The sequence below is a fragment of the Colobus angolensis genome, unplaced genomic scaffold, assembly GCF_000951035.1.
Source record: "Colobus angolensis palliatus isolate OR3802 unplaced genomic scaffold, Cang.pa_1.0 Scaffold253, whole genome shotgun sequence".
NCBI lineage: Eukaryota > Metazoa > Chordata > Mammalia > Primates > Cercopithecidae > Colobus > Colobus angolensis.
Window position 1 is genome coordinate 2,198,393 of NW_012115744.1, and position 11,718 is coordinate 2,210,110.

Sequence of the window (11,718 nt, forward strand, 5' to 3'; positions counted from 1 at the left end):
ACCCAATAAATGTGAAGGACTTCAGGAAACACCCACAGTGACCTTTATGTTTCACATCACAGTTTACAAAACTGTTCTCACAGGAGTAGTGTGAATATAGTTTTATCCTCACTTCACTTGGAATGGTGACATGATGTTGCTCAAAATGCACATCTAAGTCTCTGGATTTCCAGGTTGCCTGTACGTCTAGCTATTTTGTGTATCCTCAGACCCGGGTACAAGTCTGAGGTGACATGATGTTGCTCAAAATGCACATCTAGGTCTCTTGATTTCCAGGTTGCCTATACACATAGCTATTTTGTGTATCGCCAGACCCGGGTACAAGGGTGGTGCTGGCTTTTTATTACCTTAATCTAAGGAGGTGTGAGGACACAGTGGTCCACACTGAGGAAGCTGGCTTGTTTCTACTTCCTTGGCTCTGCTAATCTCTGCAAACTGCAAACTGAGAGAACTGGCTGAAAGCCCCTAAGGAAATCACGGATTAGAGAGTGATCTGGAAATAGCCTCTAGTGATGTTTTAACTCTGGACTTAATGACACCAAAATTAACTCAGGTAAGAAGAAGTCATTTTGAAAAGTCTCTAAAGAAGCATTCTGTAGTCTCTTTGAGTAAGATGAGTGACTTTTTGTCTAGTGAGAAAAGTATCAAATTCCATCTTAATTTCCTTACATCTAGCTTTATATATTTCAATTTGTATTTTTGTGCTTTTGATATTTTTGTTAGTCATTATTAATACTAAAGTTCAACTCATTCCAGAAATTCCTTATAATCCCTATATCTTAAAACAACTATTATTATCGTCTTTCTCAGATAACCATATATTTCACACAACTGAGAAGGAGAAGCACACACCAGTTTGTAATCTGTTTTCATCTAAATGATACGGTAGACATTTCTACATAGCTTTCGTAATTCTCTTTTCTGCCAAAATTGTAGCTAATTCTTCCCAGCAGGGTCCTCACTTCCTCCTCCTGGGGTGTTCCTGTGTTGCAGCACACATTACCATGCCTTGTATTTATTTATTTAGAGTGCTCTTCTCACTAGTCTGAAATTGGGAGCTTCTCCAGTGTCAGGACCAGAGCTTTCTCCCGTTGCTGTCTATGTTTTACACTTGAGCTGTTGCATCATTAGGCTTCACAACAGATGCAATCCCTGGGCGCTTAAATCAAACTACCTTAACCTCTGAGCTCAGTGCTTGCCATCCAGGCCCCTTTTGTGCTGAGTGAAGGAATACAGGGCTTGGGGGTCGGGCGGACCTGTCTGTCATTTACAAGAGTCTCATAGCATGTCCTGTTATTTGAGCAATGATCATCTTTATATGGTGCCTTTAGGGTACGACTATATATAGGCATGTATTCATCCATGTGATGCTAAACAAGAGGCAGGTACTTGCTAAAACACAAGCATGCACTTATGAGCAAATGAATGTACTCCAGTTTGATCAAGAAAACATCTGGAGGAAAAGAGGAAATTTAACAATCATCACAATGTTTAGTCTACTTGTTGCCACACACACTGACGTGGTCAGATGTGTTTTTCTGTTTGCTTGATTGTTTTGGCATGATGGAGCTGAACTTGGAGGGACCCTCGGCTGTGGCTGTTGTCTTCAGCCTCACCGGGTTGCCCATCCTGGGCATCTTCAGCATGGAACTGACATGCTTTTCTCTGTGCTGGGCTGACCTTCACTGAGAGCTGCCCCTGCCTTCCTCCTATCAGAGGGAGGTGAAGGGCAGAAAGACACTGTGCCCTGCTGGCCAAGCCCCATGCCCAGTGCCTGATATTCACAGCCAACACTGCTCGCCAGTTGAGGCATTGTTGTTACTTAACTTTTAATCTGTGTATATTCATTGTGGAATAGGTCTATTTCGGATTTCACAAAGATTCAGTGAGTGACCGTTTGCCTTTTCCTCTTAAATGAAGAAAGAATTTTGATAAATAGGAATATTTTATTGGGAATAAGGGCAAACCTAACTAACTTGTGCCATATACAGAGACTACAGAGAGACAAGACACCTGCCTTCCGCCCACGGGTCCTGTGTTTTCCCAGTCACTCCTGAGCTATAAAGGAACCCAGCTGCATCCAGAAGTACAAAGGAGACTGATGTTAGACACCGCTAGCATGCTCTTTCCTTCAGCTGATGTGCTTCAGCTCCCCTAGTCTTCTGGGAACCTTTGAAAATATCCAACCCCTTGAATTCCCACCTCAGACATCACCTCATCCAGAAAGTCATTCCTGACAGTCTGTCAGAAAGCATTCAATCCTATTCTTCCTGTGTACCTCTGCACCAAGTCCACTTAGCTTGCTTTGATTTTCCGTAGACTCTATGAATATTCAGCATATTATGACATTTACTTGTTTTACTTATTATGTATCACCCCCTCTCAGAAGATAAGTTTTAAGAATAAATCTTATTATTATTTTTGTTTTTTTGAGATGGAGTCTCACTCTGTTGCCCAGGCTGGAGTGTAGTGGCACAATCTCGGCTTACCGCAGCCTCCATCTCCTGGATTCATGTAATTCTCACACCTCAGCCTCCCGAGTAGCTGGGATTACAGGCATGTGCCAACACGCCTGGTTAATTTTTGTATTTTTAGTAGAGACGGAGTTTCGCCATATTGGCCAGGCTGGTCTCAAACTCCTGACCTGAAGTGATCCACCCACCTTAGCCTTCCAAAGTGCTGAGATTATAGGAATGAGCCACCGTGCTTGGCCAAGAAATCCATGTTTTTGTTGTTATTGGTTTATTGATGAATTACAAGTATCCAGAGTAGTGCTGGGCACATAGTAGCTGATTAAAAGTATCTGTGTAGTGAAGGCATCTACCATCACATCCATATAGATCAGCTCTGTGACTACTGATTGACATGCTTATCTCCTGAACGGCAGTGAAAGCTATGTGAGGACAGAGGTTGTGTTTTCTTCATTGCTGTATGTAGAGCACAAACTGCAGTACTGGGTACAAACTAGTGTTGACGAACCTTCCAAAGATAAGTGAAAAATCAGAGTACTGTGCAAATCTGTGCAAATCAGAGTACTGATATTTTTTAAATAGCATGCCTGCAGGGACCAGGTAAACAATAGTAACAGCCCAGTAACGTGCAGGGAATGCAGCACCTCCTGAGTTTCTCAAACCATGGACAGGGAAGGGAGATGCCTCTTGGTACCCGGAAGCTGTTGAGGAAGGGCCCCTTACTGTGGACGTCTGCCCACCCAACCAGATTCTCAAGAGAAAATATGAGCTGCCACTAGTATCCTGGGATACCGTTCCTCCCTCTCACCATTGCTGAGTTGTAAGGTAAGCCTTACTCAACACACACCACAAGGCACAACACTCTCCACTCAAGTCTCCATCTCGTAGAGAGTTTGGTGAAGATCAATAATGGAGCTGCCTCCCAGCCACTGGAGATTTACTTTCCGGAGAGGGTGATGCCTTATATCAGACAGCAAGGGTACCACTGTCACCTGGAGAGGGCAATGGTCTACATCAGAGACCAAGGGCACCCAGTCACCTGGGGAGAGTAATGGCTTGCCTCAGAGACCAAGAGTACACACCTCTTCTAGAGGGGGTGAAGCCTTGCATTCCAGACCAGGAGCCTCCATCTCACCTGAGAACAGACTCTCCACCCCCATCCTATATCTACTGAATCAACATCTGCAGTTAACAAGGTCCTGGGGGTTTACACACCCACTGAAGTTGAAGTGCAAACCAGTTTAATGCGAGCTGTACCACGCGACACCTCTCACTGCTTCATCAGTTCAAACTAGCTAGCATCCAGGTTGAAGCCTTCTCTCAGCTCTCAGGCGTGCACTTGGAAACATATGCATTGGTATGCGGAAAACACAAAAACAACATTGACAGGGACACATAGGTGGCCGTGCAGGTATAAAGGAAGCCATTCAAATGAGATCACTACCTGAAGTCACATTCCACACAAACCATAGAGCAGGGGTATTGTTTGTAATCGGGAGTGGCGGGTGAGTTCTATGTTCCTAGGATGGGCTAGGGAAAAATCCTTTCCTCTGTTTCAGTCAGGAGAAAAGGATGCGGATGTGGATTCCAAGTAGCTGAATAATTTGCTTGAAAGAATTGTGGTTGCAATCATCTAAACGGAAGGCTTAGGGCTAAAATGTACACCCATTTAAATATAAAAATTCCTGGGTTCCATTGCAGACCGACTAAATTAACATCACCATAGGTGGCCTAGGAATTTGTATTTCTAAACAGTGTTTCTGTGATTTTAATGTGCAGACTGGCATAGGAAACTGTAGTGAATTCCTACAATTTTGTGTGGCTTCAATAGCCATTTTGAATATAGGTTTAACTTCCTTGTTACCCTTAACATGGTGCCTAGTTCTTCACTTTCTCCCAGTTTCTCAGTGTGGTTGACCTGGATATCTGCCCTATAAATCACCCCCTGGTGACTACTTTTCTATGAGACAGCTGGATGCAACCTACTTGACTTACCTCACTGACTCCCACACCCAGCATGGACCTCACAGGTGTGCCACAGTGGCCATGTCTCAGTTGCAGCGTGACTCCACGGAGCTGATGCCTGCTGGCTCTAATCAATTAGAACTCCCCTTAGGAAGCCTGCTTGGGTAATGTCCTGGACTCCAATAAACACTTTGGCCCACGGGCCCCTTATTTTCTCTCTTGCTCCCCATCCACTGTTTGAACGTCTGTTTCCCTGTTGGCTCCTCTCCCACTGACCCTGTGAAGCATGCTGCCCTCTTCTCTCTGGGATCTGTAAGAATCTGCTTCTTTGATTTCATGGATTTTGTTGAGTTGCCTCCTCTTTCTCACCTAATCCATAGACCAGCACATAACTTCTCTCCTGGGCAGGGCTTTCCTAGACATTGGCTATCTTAGTAGGAATAAACTGAACACAGGTCAGACATGATCCACAAGGGCATCTGCCAGTGAAAATCAGTTTCTGTGAAAGTGACAGCTGGTTACAGGGGACACTTAGGTATCAGCCCATCCACAAGGATAAAGAAGTATCTTATGAAAGGCACACTGTAAACATCTATCACCACATTCCTGAATCAGGGAAGTGCTAGAGTTTATCACACTCATGTGAGAGAGACCTTAAGACTAAATTAGAAAGAAAACAAAAACAAAAAACACCACACACAACAGAAGCACAAACACAGTCTCCCAGTTTGGCACCCGCCCTTTGAGTGAGGTACCTGTATGACAACACAGTCAAGAACTTGGGCAGCCACTGTTTTCACAGTGCTGGTGACTTTCCAGGCTACATCCTCCTTTAGCAGTGCTTTGAAGTGTCATGCAAAGTTACAACTTCTCAACTTTATTTTCCACAGATTAATAACATCCTACCATTTAAGACCACCAGAACAATTCACATTCCACCTTCTTCCCTGCTTTATAGTTGTATATAAAGTTGCTTCCTTTCTCCACTAGAAAATGGGCCAAATTGAAAAATAATTAAAAAAGAAACTTTTAATTTCAGAGTTAGTTTACATTACAGAAAGTTTGCAAAGAGAGTTCTTATATATTTCACTCCCATTTGCCCCATTGTCAGCATCATATATATATATACATATAAAACCACACCATGTATAATTCATGTATTTATTTATATATTCATATATTTTTATATATGAGTTCATATATATATAGGGTATGGTTATTTGTTACAATTAATGAATATTTTGGTAAGAGGATCTTTTTTTAAATCATGAATGGGTTTTGGATTTTATCAAGTGCTTTTCTGCATCAATTGATATAATAATATGATGATTTTTTAAAATTCAGCTTGTTGATGTGATGAATTGATTGACTTCAAAATGTCGAGCCAGCCTTGAATATATGGGATAAATCCCACTTGGTTGTGGTGTATAATTCTTTTGATAAATTGTTGGATTGATTTAAAGCTAATATTTTGTTTGAAGTTTTGCACCTATTCTCATAACAGATAATTGGTCTTAATTTTCTTTACTTGTAATGTCTTAATTTGATTTTGGTATTAGTGAAATTCTGGTATCATAGAATAAGTTATGAAGCATTCTCTCTGCTTCTATTTTGTGGAAGATATTGCGGAGAACTGGTATTGTTTGTTCCTTAAATGCTTGATAGGATTCGCCATTGAAAACACCTGTGCTGGTGTTTTTTTCTTTTTGTGGAAGGTTTTTAAACATGGATTCAATTAATGTAATAGATATATGTTAGTAGGTCACACTGATTGATAATACCATTCAGGTCATTTGATTTTCTATTTTCTCAATCTATCCATTATTGAAAGATGGGTGTTGGAGTCCGCAATTATAGTAATGGATTTGTCTCTCCATATATACATGTGGTAACTCAGTGGCGCTCCTCACAGCGCCGGTGCAATGATGTTTGCAGAGAAAGATCCTCTGTTTTGAGTCTGTGATTGGTTATGAGCCAGCCTCCAGAATCTGAGAGACTTGTTGAGAACCAGCATGCATATGCCCAAGAGAACTTCTCTGAAAAATAGAGGGGAAAAAGCTGAGTGCAAATGGGGAGCAGGGGAGGAGGCTGGGGAGTCTACCTGGCAGAGTAAGACTTTGGAAGGAATACTGGTGGTGAAGAGTTTAGATGTGACACTCTGGGCCCCATGCAACGTGATGCCTCCTATAGAAATCATGGATTAAGTTAAATATAGAGAAGAAAAAGACTTCATTCTGTTCATATCTCATGAGTCACAGAATCAAGGAAATAACGAGTTCACTTGATTTTGAGTCCTAGTTTCTTTGCAAAGCAGCACTGTGGCCTCACAATAACTATAACATTTGCCTCTAAATGAACACCTTTCCTGAGTTACTTTCATGGCTTACCAGTGCAAACTGACTTTTATGACAAATTGAGCAATAACTTAGACTACTTTTCCAGCATGTTTTAAGCTACTATGTTAGTAGTGCTACACCAAAGAACTCCTACAAATTAAAAAAAATGCTTAGAAAACAAATATTCAGATAGCTTATAATGGCCAATACTGCAATAATACATGGTTCTAATTTTATTTTGTTTTGGATACAAATGTTCATAGCAGCTTTATTTGTAATAGCCAAAAACTGGAAACAACCCAAATGGCCATCAACAGGTCAATGAATAAACAAATTATGTCCTATCCATCTGATGGAATACTACTGAGCAATAAAAAGGAATGAACTATTGCTATATATACAACAACATGGGTAAATCTCAAAGTAATTATGCTGAGTGAAAGACACCACACCAAAAAATAAAGGAAAATTAATCCAAAGTGACAGAAAGCAAACCAGTGGTTGCCTGTGAAAGGCCAAGGGAAGGGGATTATGGAGGGGCACAAGCAAAGTTTTGGGGTGGTGACTGTTTACAATGAGAAGGGAAAGAATGCCAGGCCAGGATGTCAATTTGGGTGGCTCTAGAGAATTCTGAGCCCCTGTGGCCTATGGAGTGCAGGTTGCACCCGCTTTACTGTCCCAATGACCTCTCTTGTGTCTGAGACCCAATCATTCAGCAGCCTTGAGAAGCGCAGGTAAATGCAATTCCAGATCCAACCCCTGTCTTCAGTTGGAGTCACTCATGACAGTCACAAAACCAAGGTGGGAAAAGTTTGCCTCACTCTCCAGTGTGTTTCTCCTCTGTCTGCCAATTGTGGGATTTGAGAGCATGTGGGCTCCGGTTCCATTCACTTTAGTCCCAAATGCTGTTGCATCACACCAAAAGAAATGGCTGGGCTGCAGTGGAGCTGTTATCCTGGATTCTAGCCCCCACATCTCCTGACATTATGTTGTCTCAACATTCTTCCAAGTTCACAAATTAGAAGCTGAGGTCTAGGGAGACTAAGCCATGAGGCAATGCAGCTACTCATGCGTAGATCAATTTCTTCCAGTTCTAGTTAGTGTTTTTACATTCTAGGATTCAAGATTATACCTTATTTTTAGAAGGCAAGATAAGGTCAGTTTTCACTGAAGCAATTTCACTTGGAGCTGCCAGCTCCCTTCCCTGCACTCTTGGTCTTGAATTCCAGCTCTTTAAACCTTGACCTGGATTTTGACCATGTTCTCATCCATCCTGACACTGATCCTGCTACTCTGCCTGTCTCTCTGACCTTGAACTTGCTTCCCACTTTGTCCTGAGCATTCCCAGCTGGCTCTCTAGTCTTCTTTCAGTTTACACATATACCTGCATTAATTCCTTATTTTATTTTATTTAGCAGCCTACTCTATGCCTGGCCTTATGTTAGAGCTACAAAAATGCACATGCCACAGTCCCAGAACTCAATCCTCGGGTTAAAGCACACACTGGTGGTAAGAGTCTCCTAGAGGCAGGTATCCCTAAAATGCTTAAAGATCAAGAAGCAGAGAGACATTGGCACTGTGTAGAGTCACACGTGAGTCTTCACACTCAAACCCAAAGAGAAGAGTGTCTGAAGGAAACCGTGGGGGAAAGTACCTTAGAAAAAGGAGAGATTAGTCAAGACTTGGAAGCATGGAAAGGTTAGAATGCCTTTGGAGACATAAGCTCCAAGCCAAGTAGATAATCAAGTGTTTTCCCCTACAGATGAGGCATTCTGAGGACTAGCATTTCCTCCCTGTCGTTTGGTGGTACTTGAAGTAAATACACTCAGGATGAGCCTGTGTCGCATTCAATGCGATCAACTCAGGTGGAGTCACATTTACTTCTGCATCACATTTAATAGACCCAAACTACATGCAAATAGATCCAATGCCTCTGCCAAACCCCTCCTTCCCCTTCAGGGCTCACCCATACCTCCATCACTGCAAGGAGCCCCTGTGCTGTAAGTGCTGTTTTCAACATCCCTCCATGTTTAGACTGAGCTTCACATAGAACTATTTTCTAGGTCACAGCAAAGGGACTGAATATATACAAGACAGAATCTAAACTGAGCTCTCTCTCTATATATACATATTTTTTAAACAGGGTCTCTCTCTGTCACCCAGTCTGGAATGCAGTGGTGAGATCTTGACTCACTGCAACCTCCGCCTCCTGGGCTCAAGAGATTCTCCCACCTCAGCCTCCTGGGTAGCGTAGCTGGGACTACAGGCATGCACCACCACGCTGGGCTAATTTTTGTATTTTTAGTAGAGACAGGGGTTCCCTATGTTACCCAGGCTAGACTCAAACTTCTAACCTCAACCCATCTGCCTGCCTCGGCCCTCTAAAGTGCTGAGATTACAGGCGCATGCCACAGCGCCGGGTCTAAGCTATAAATTTCTAAATGTTTAATTGTACAAACTAACATGAAAGGACCCTCGGTTCAAAGTTGAGGGAGCTATAGCAGTGGCCCCCACAGCCAGAGTCCCAGGGCCTTCCCTCCAGTTCCTGCTCCCACCTTCTCAGTCAGTGGCATCCGCTCCGTGCTGTTGCTTGTCCCGCTCCGGTCTCTCACTGTCACTAAACCATCATTTCTCAGTAGGAAAAGGGCAATGACCTTTGCCCTGTCCCCACAGTTTCCCCAGATTTGTGAGTGAATAAATGAATAAATTAATGACTAATGATGAAACCCTCTTTCAAACGTTTATTCATAATGAAGATTTTCCTACATCCTTACCCCATCAGAATCTCTCCCTTCTGTCCTTGCTCCTGCCCCGACTCCTCTTGCAGGGGTGCAGTCATCTGTCTGAAAAAAATATTGCCTCTCCTTTATTCCATCCCTGATTCCCACACTGTCCTGACCGTAAACCATCCTCCTCCAAAACCAAGGCCATGTTGTGAGTCTTCCAGGTGCTTTTCTAATCAAGAATCAGGTGCCTGCTGCGAAATTTCAGTGATACATTGTTTAAATTCCCCATCATTCCATGTCAACGCATCCTTGCTTGCCAAAACCTTGGCATTGAATGCTAGCTCCCGCTTTGTGCAGTAGAATGTGCTGCTCACATTCTCCTTAGCTCTGGAGAATACATTAATGGGTAAATGACTCTCACTGGTCTGTCTGATGAGAATCTTCTGCCTTCACATTGACGCAAGCAGAACAACTGATCTCTCTGGTTTTGTGCTTGTCTTACCATCAGGTGACCAGACAGGGCCTCATCAGTTACCCCCAAAGATCCTGAAATTCAGGTATCTTTTGTATTTAATCTGTTGTTTTGACTGGTGTAATTCACAAACAATAACAGCATGGGAGAGCAGAGGGGCCACAGCTTTGCCTCTGGACAGAGAGCCGTTTGAGCTGCTGTAGAATTCCAAGGCTTAACCTCTCTGAACTTGGCCTTATTCATCAGTTAAGTGAAGAATAACAACTTAAATCTTGCACAAGCGTGGTGAGGACTAACGATGGAAATATAAAACAACCTCACACATGGGAAGGGCTTGCTACTTCATTCAGTAAAAATAAACAACCACTACCACCACCACAAAATAAAAAAACAAACATCGACAATAGTTTCTGATGGCAGCAGAAACTAATATTTGCAGGAGGAAATGTATGCTATGGAATAGGAAATTATAGTTGTTTTTTGCTTTATGAAACATTTCTGTAGCTAAAGATTGATCAATCAAGAAAATTTTTTTCTTACAAATGTCTGTATATAATGTTCTATTTTCCCACTTTATTTAAAAATGAAAGATACACTTATATGATACAAATATTTAAAGATGAAAATATATCTTAGCTTAATTTAAAAACCATTTGAAAGTGACTAGAGTATCTTTTTCTGTTAAAATTAATCATGACGAATTACTAAATTACTAAATACACGCTAAATTACTAAATACATAAATTATCTAGTTAATTCTGAGTTATGTCTTCTCTTCTACAAAACTCAAAACAATAACAGGAAATACAGCCTGGAAATCCCCCAAATTTTATCAAGTGTGTTGCCTCAGTGTTCCATAAACATAATAGTCTCTGAGTAGCTCGTATTTGGTTTCCTGGGATCTGATCTCTCTCCTTCTCCTTCCTTCCTTTCTTTACTTGGCTGAATTAAATAGGCACACAATGCATTGGCTGGTATACTATTTGCTGTACATAATAGAAAAATAATCAGACATGAATTTTGCTCCTAGGGCATCTGCACATAAATTATAAAAGGATATAAGGCCTAAATTACCTGTTAGACTTTTTAAAGTATTTTTTTATTTTAACTTTTTTCCAGCTTTATTGAGGTATAGCTGGAGAATAAGAATTGTATATATTTAAATAAAAAATTGTATACACCTAAAGTATACAATTTGTTATGATATATATATACACACACATATATGCATTGTGAAATATCCATCATAATCCAGCTAATTAAAATTTTCACCACCTCTGTCACCCAGAGCAGCTTTCAATACGCTGTGCTTTGAGGCATGAGGGTATCATAGAGGATACATGTTACATGCTTTGGAGTACAGTTTGGACCCACTGTCAGAGAAATCAGGGCAACATTGCAGAATTTAACATCTTTTGGAGAATTATAGTGTACATTTGCATATTAAAACCTCCAAAATTTCCTACTTTAAGGAGCCTGTTTCGTTTTGCTTTACTGTTTGTTTTGTTTTTGTTTTTTTGAGATGGAGTTTCACTCTTGTTGCCCAGGCTGGCATGCAATGACATGATCTCAGCTCACCGCAACCTCCGCCTCCCGGGTTTAAGCGATCCTCCTGCCTCAGTCTCCTGAGTAGCTAGGATTACAGGCATGCACCACCATGCCTGGTTAATTTTGTACTTTCAGTAGAGACGGGGTTTCTCCATGATGGTCAGGCTGGTCTCACACCCCCCAACCTCAGGTGACCCACA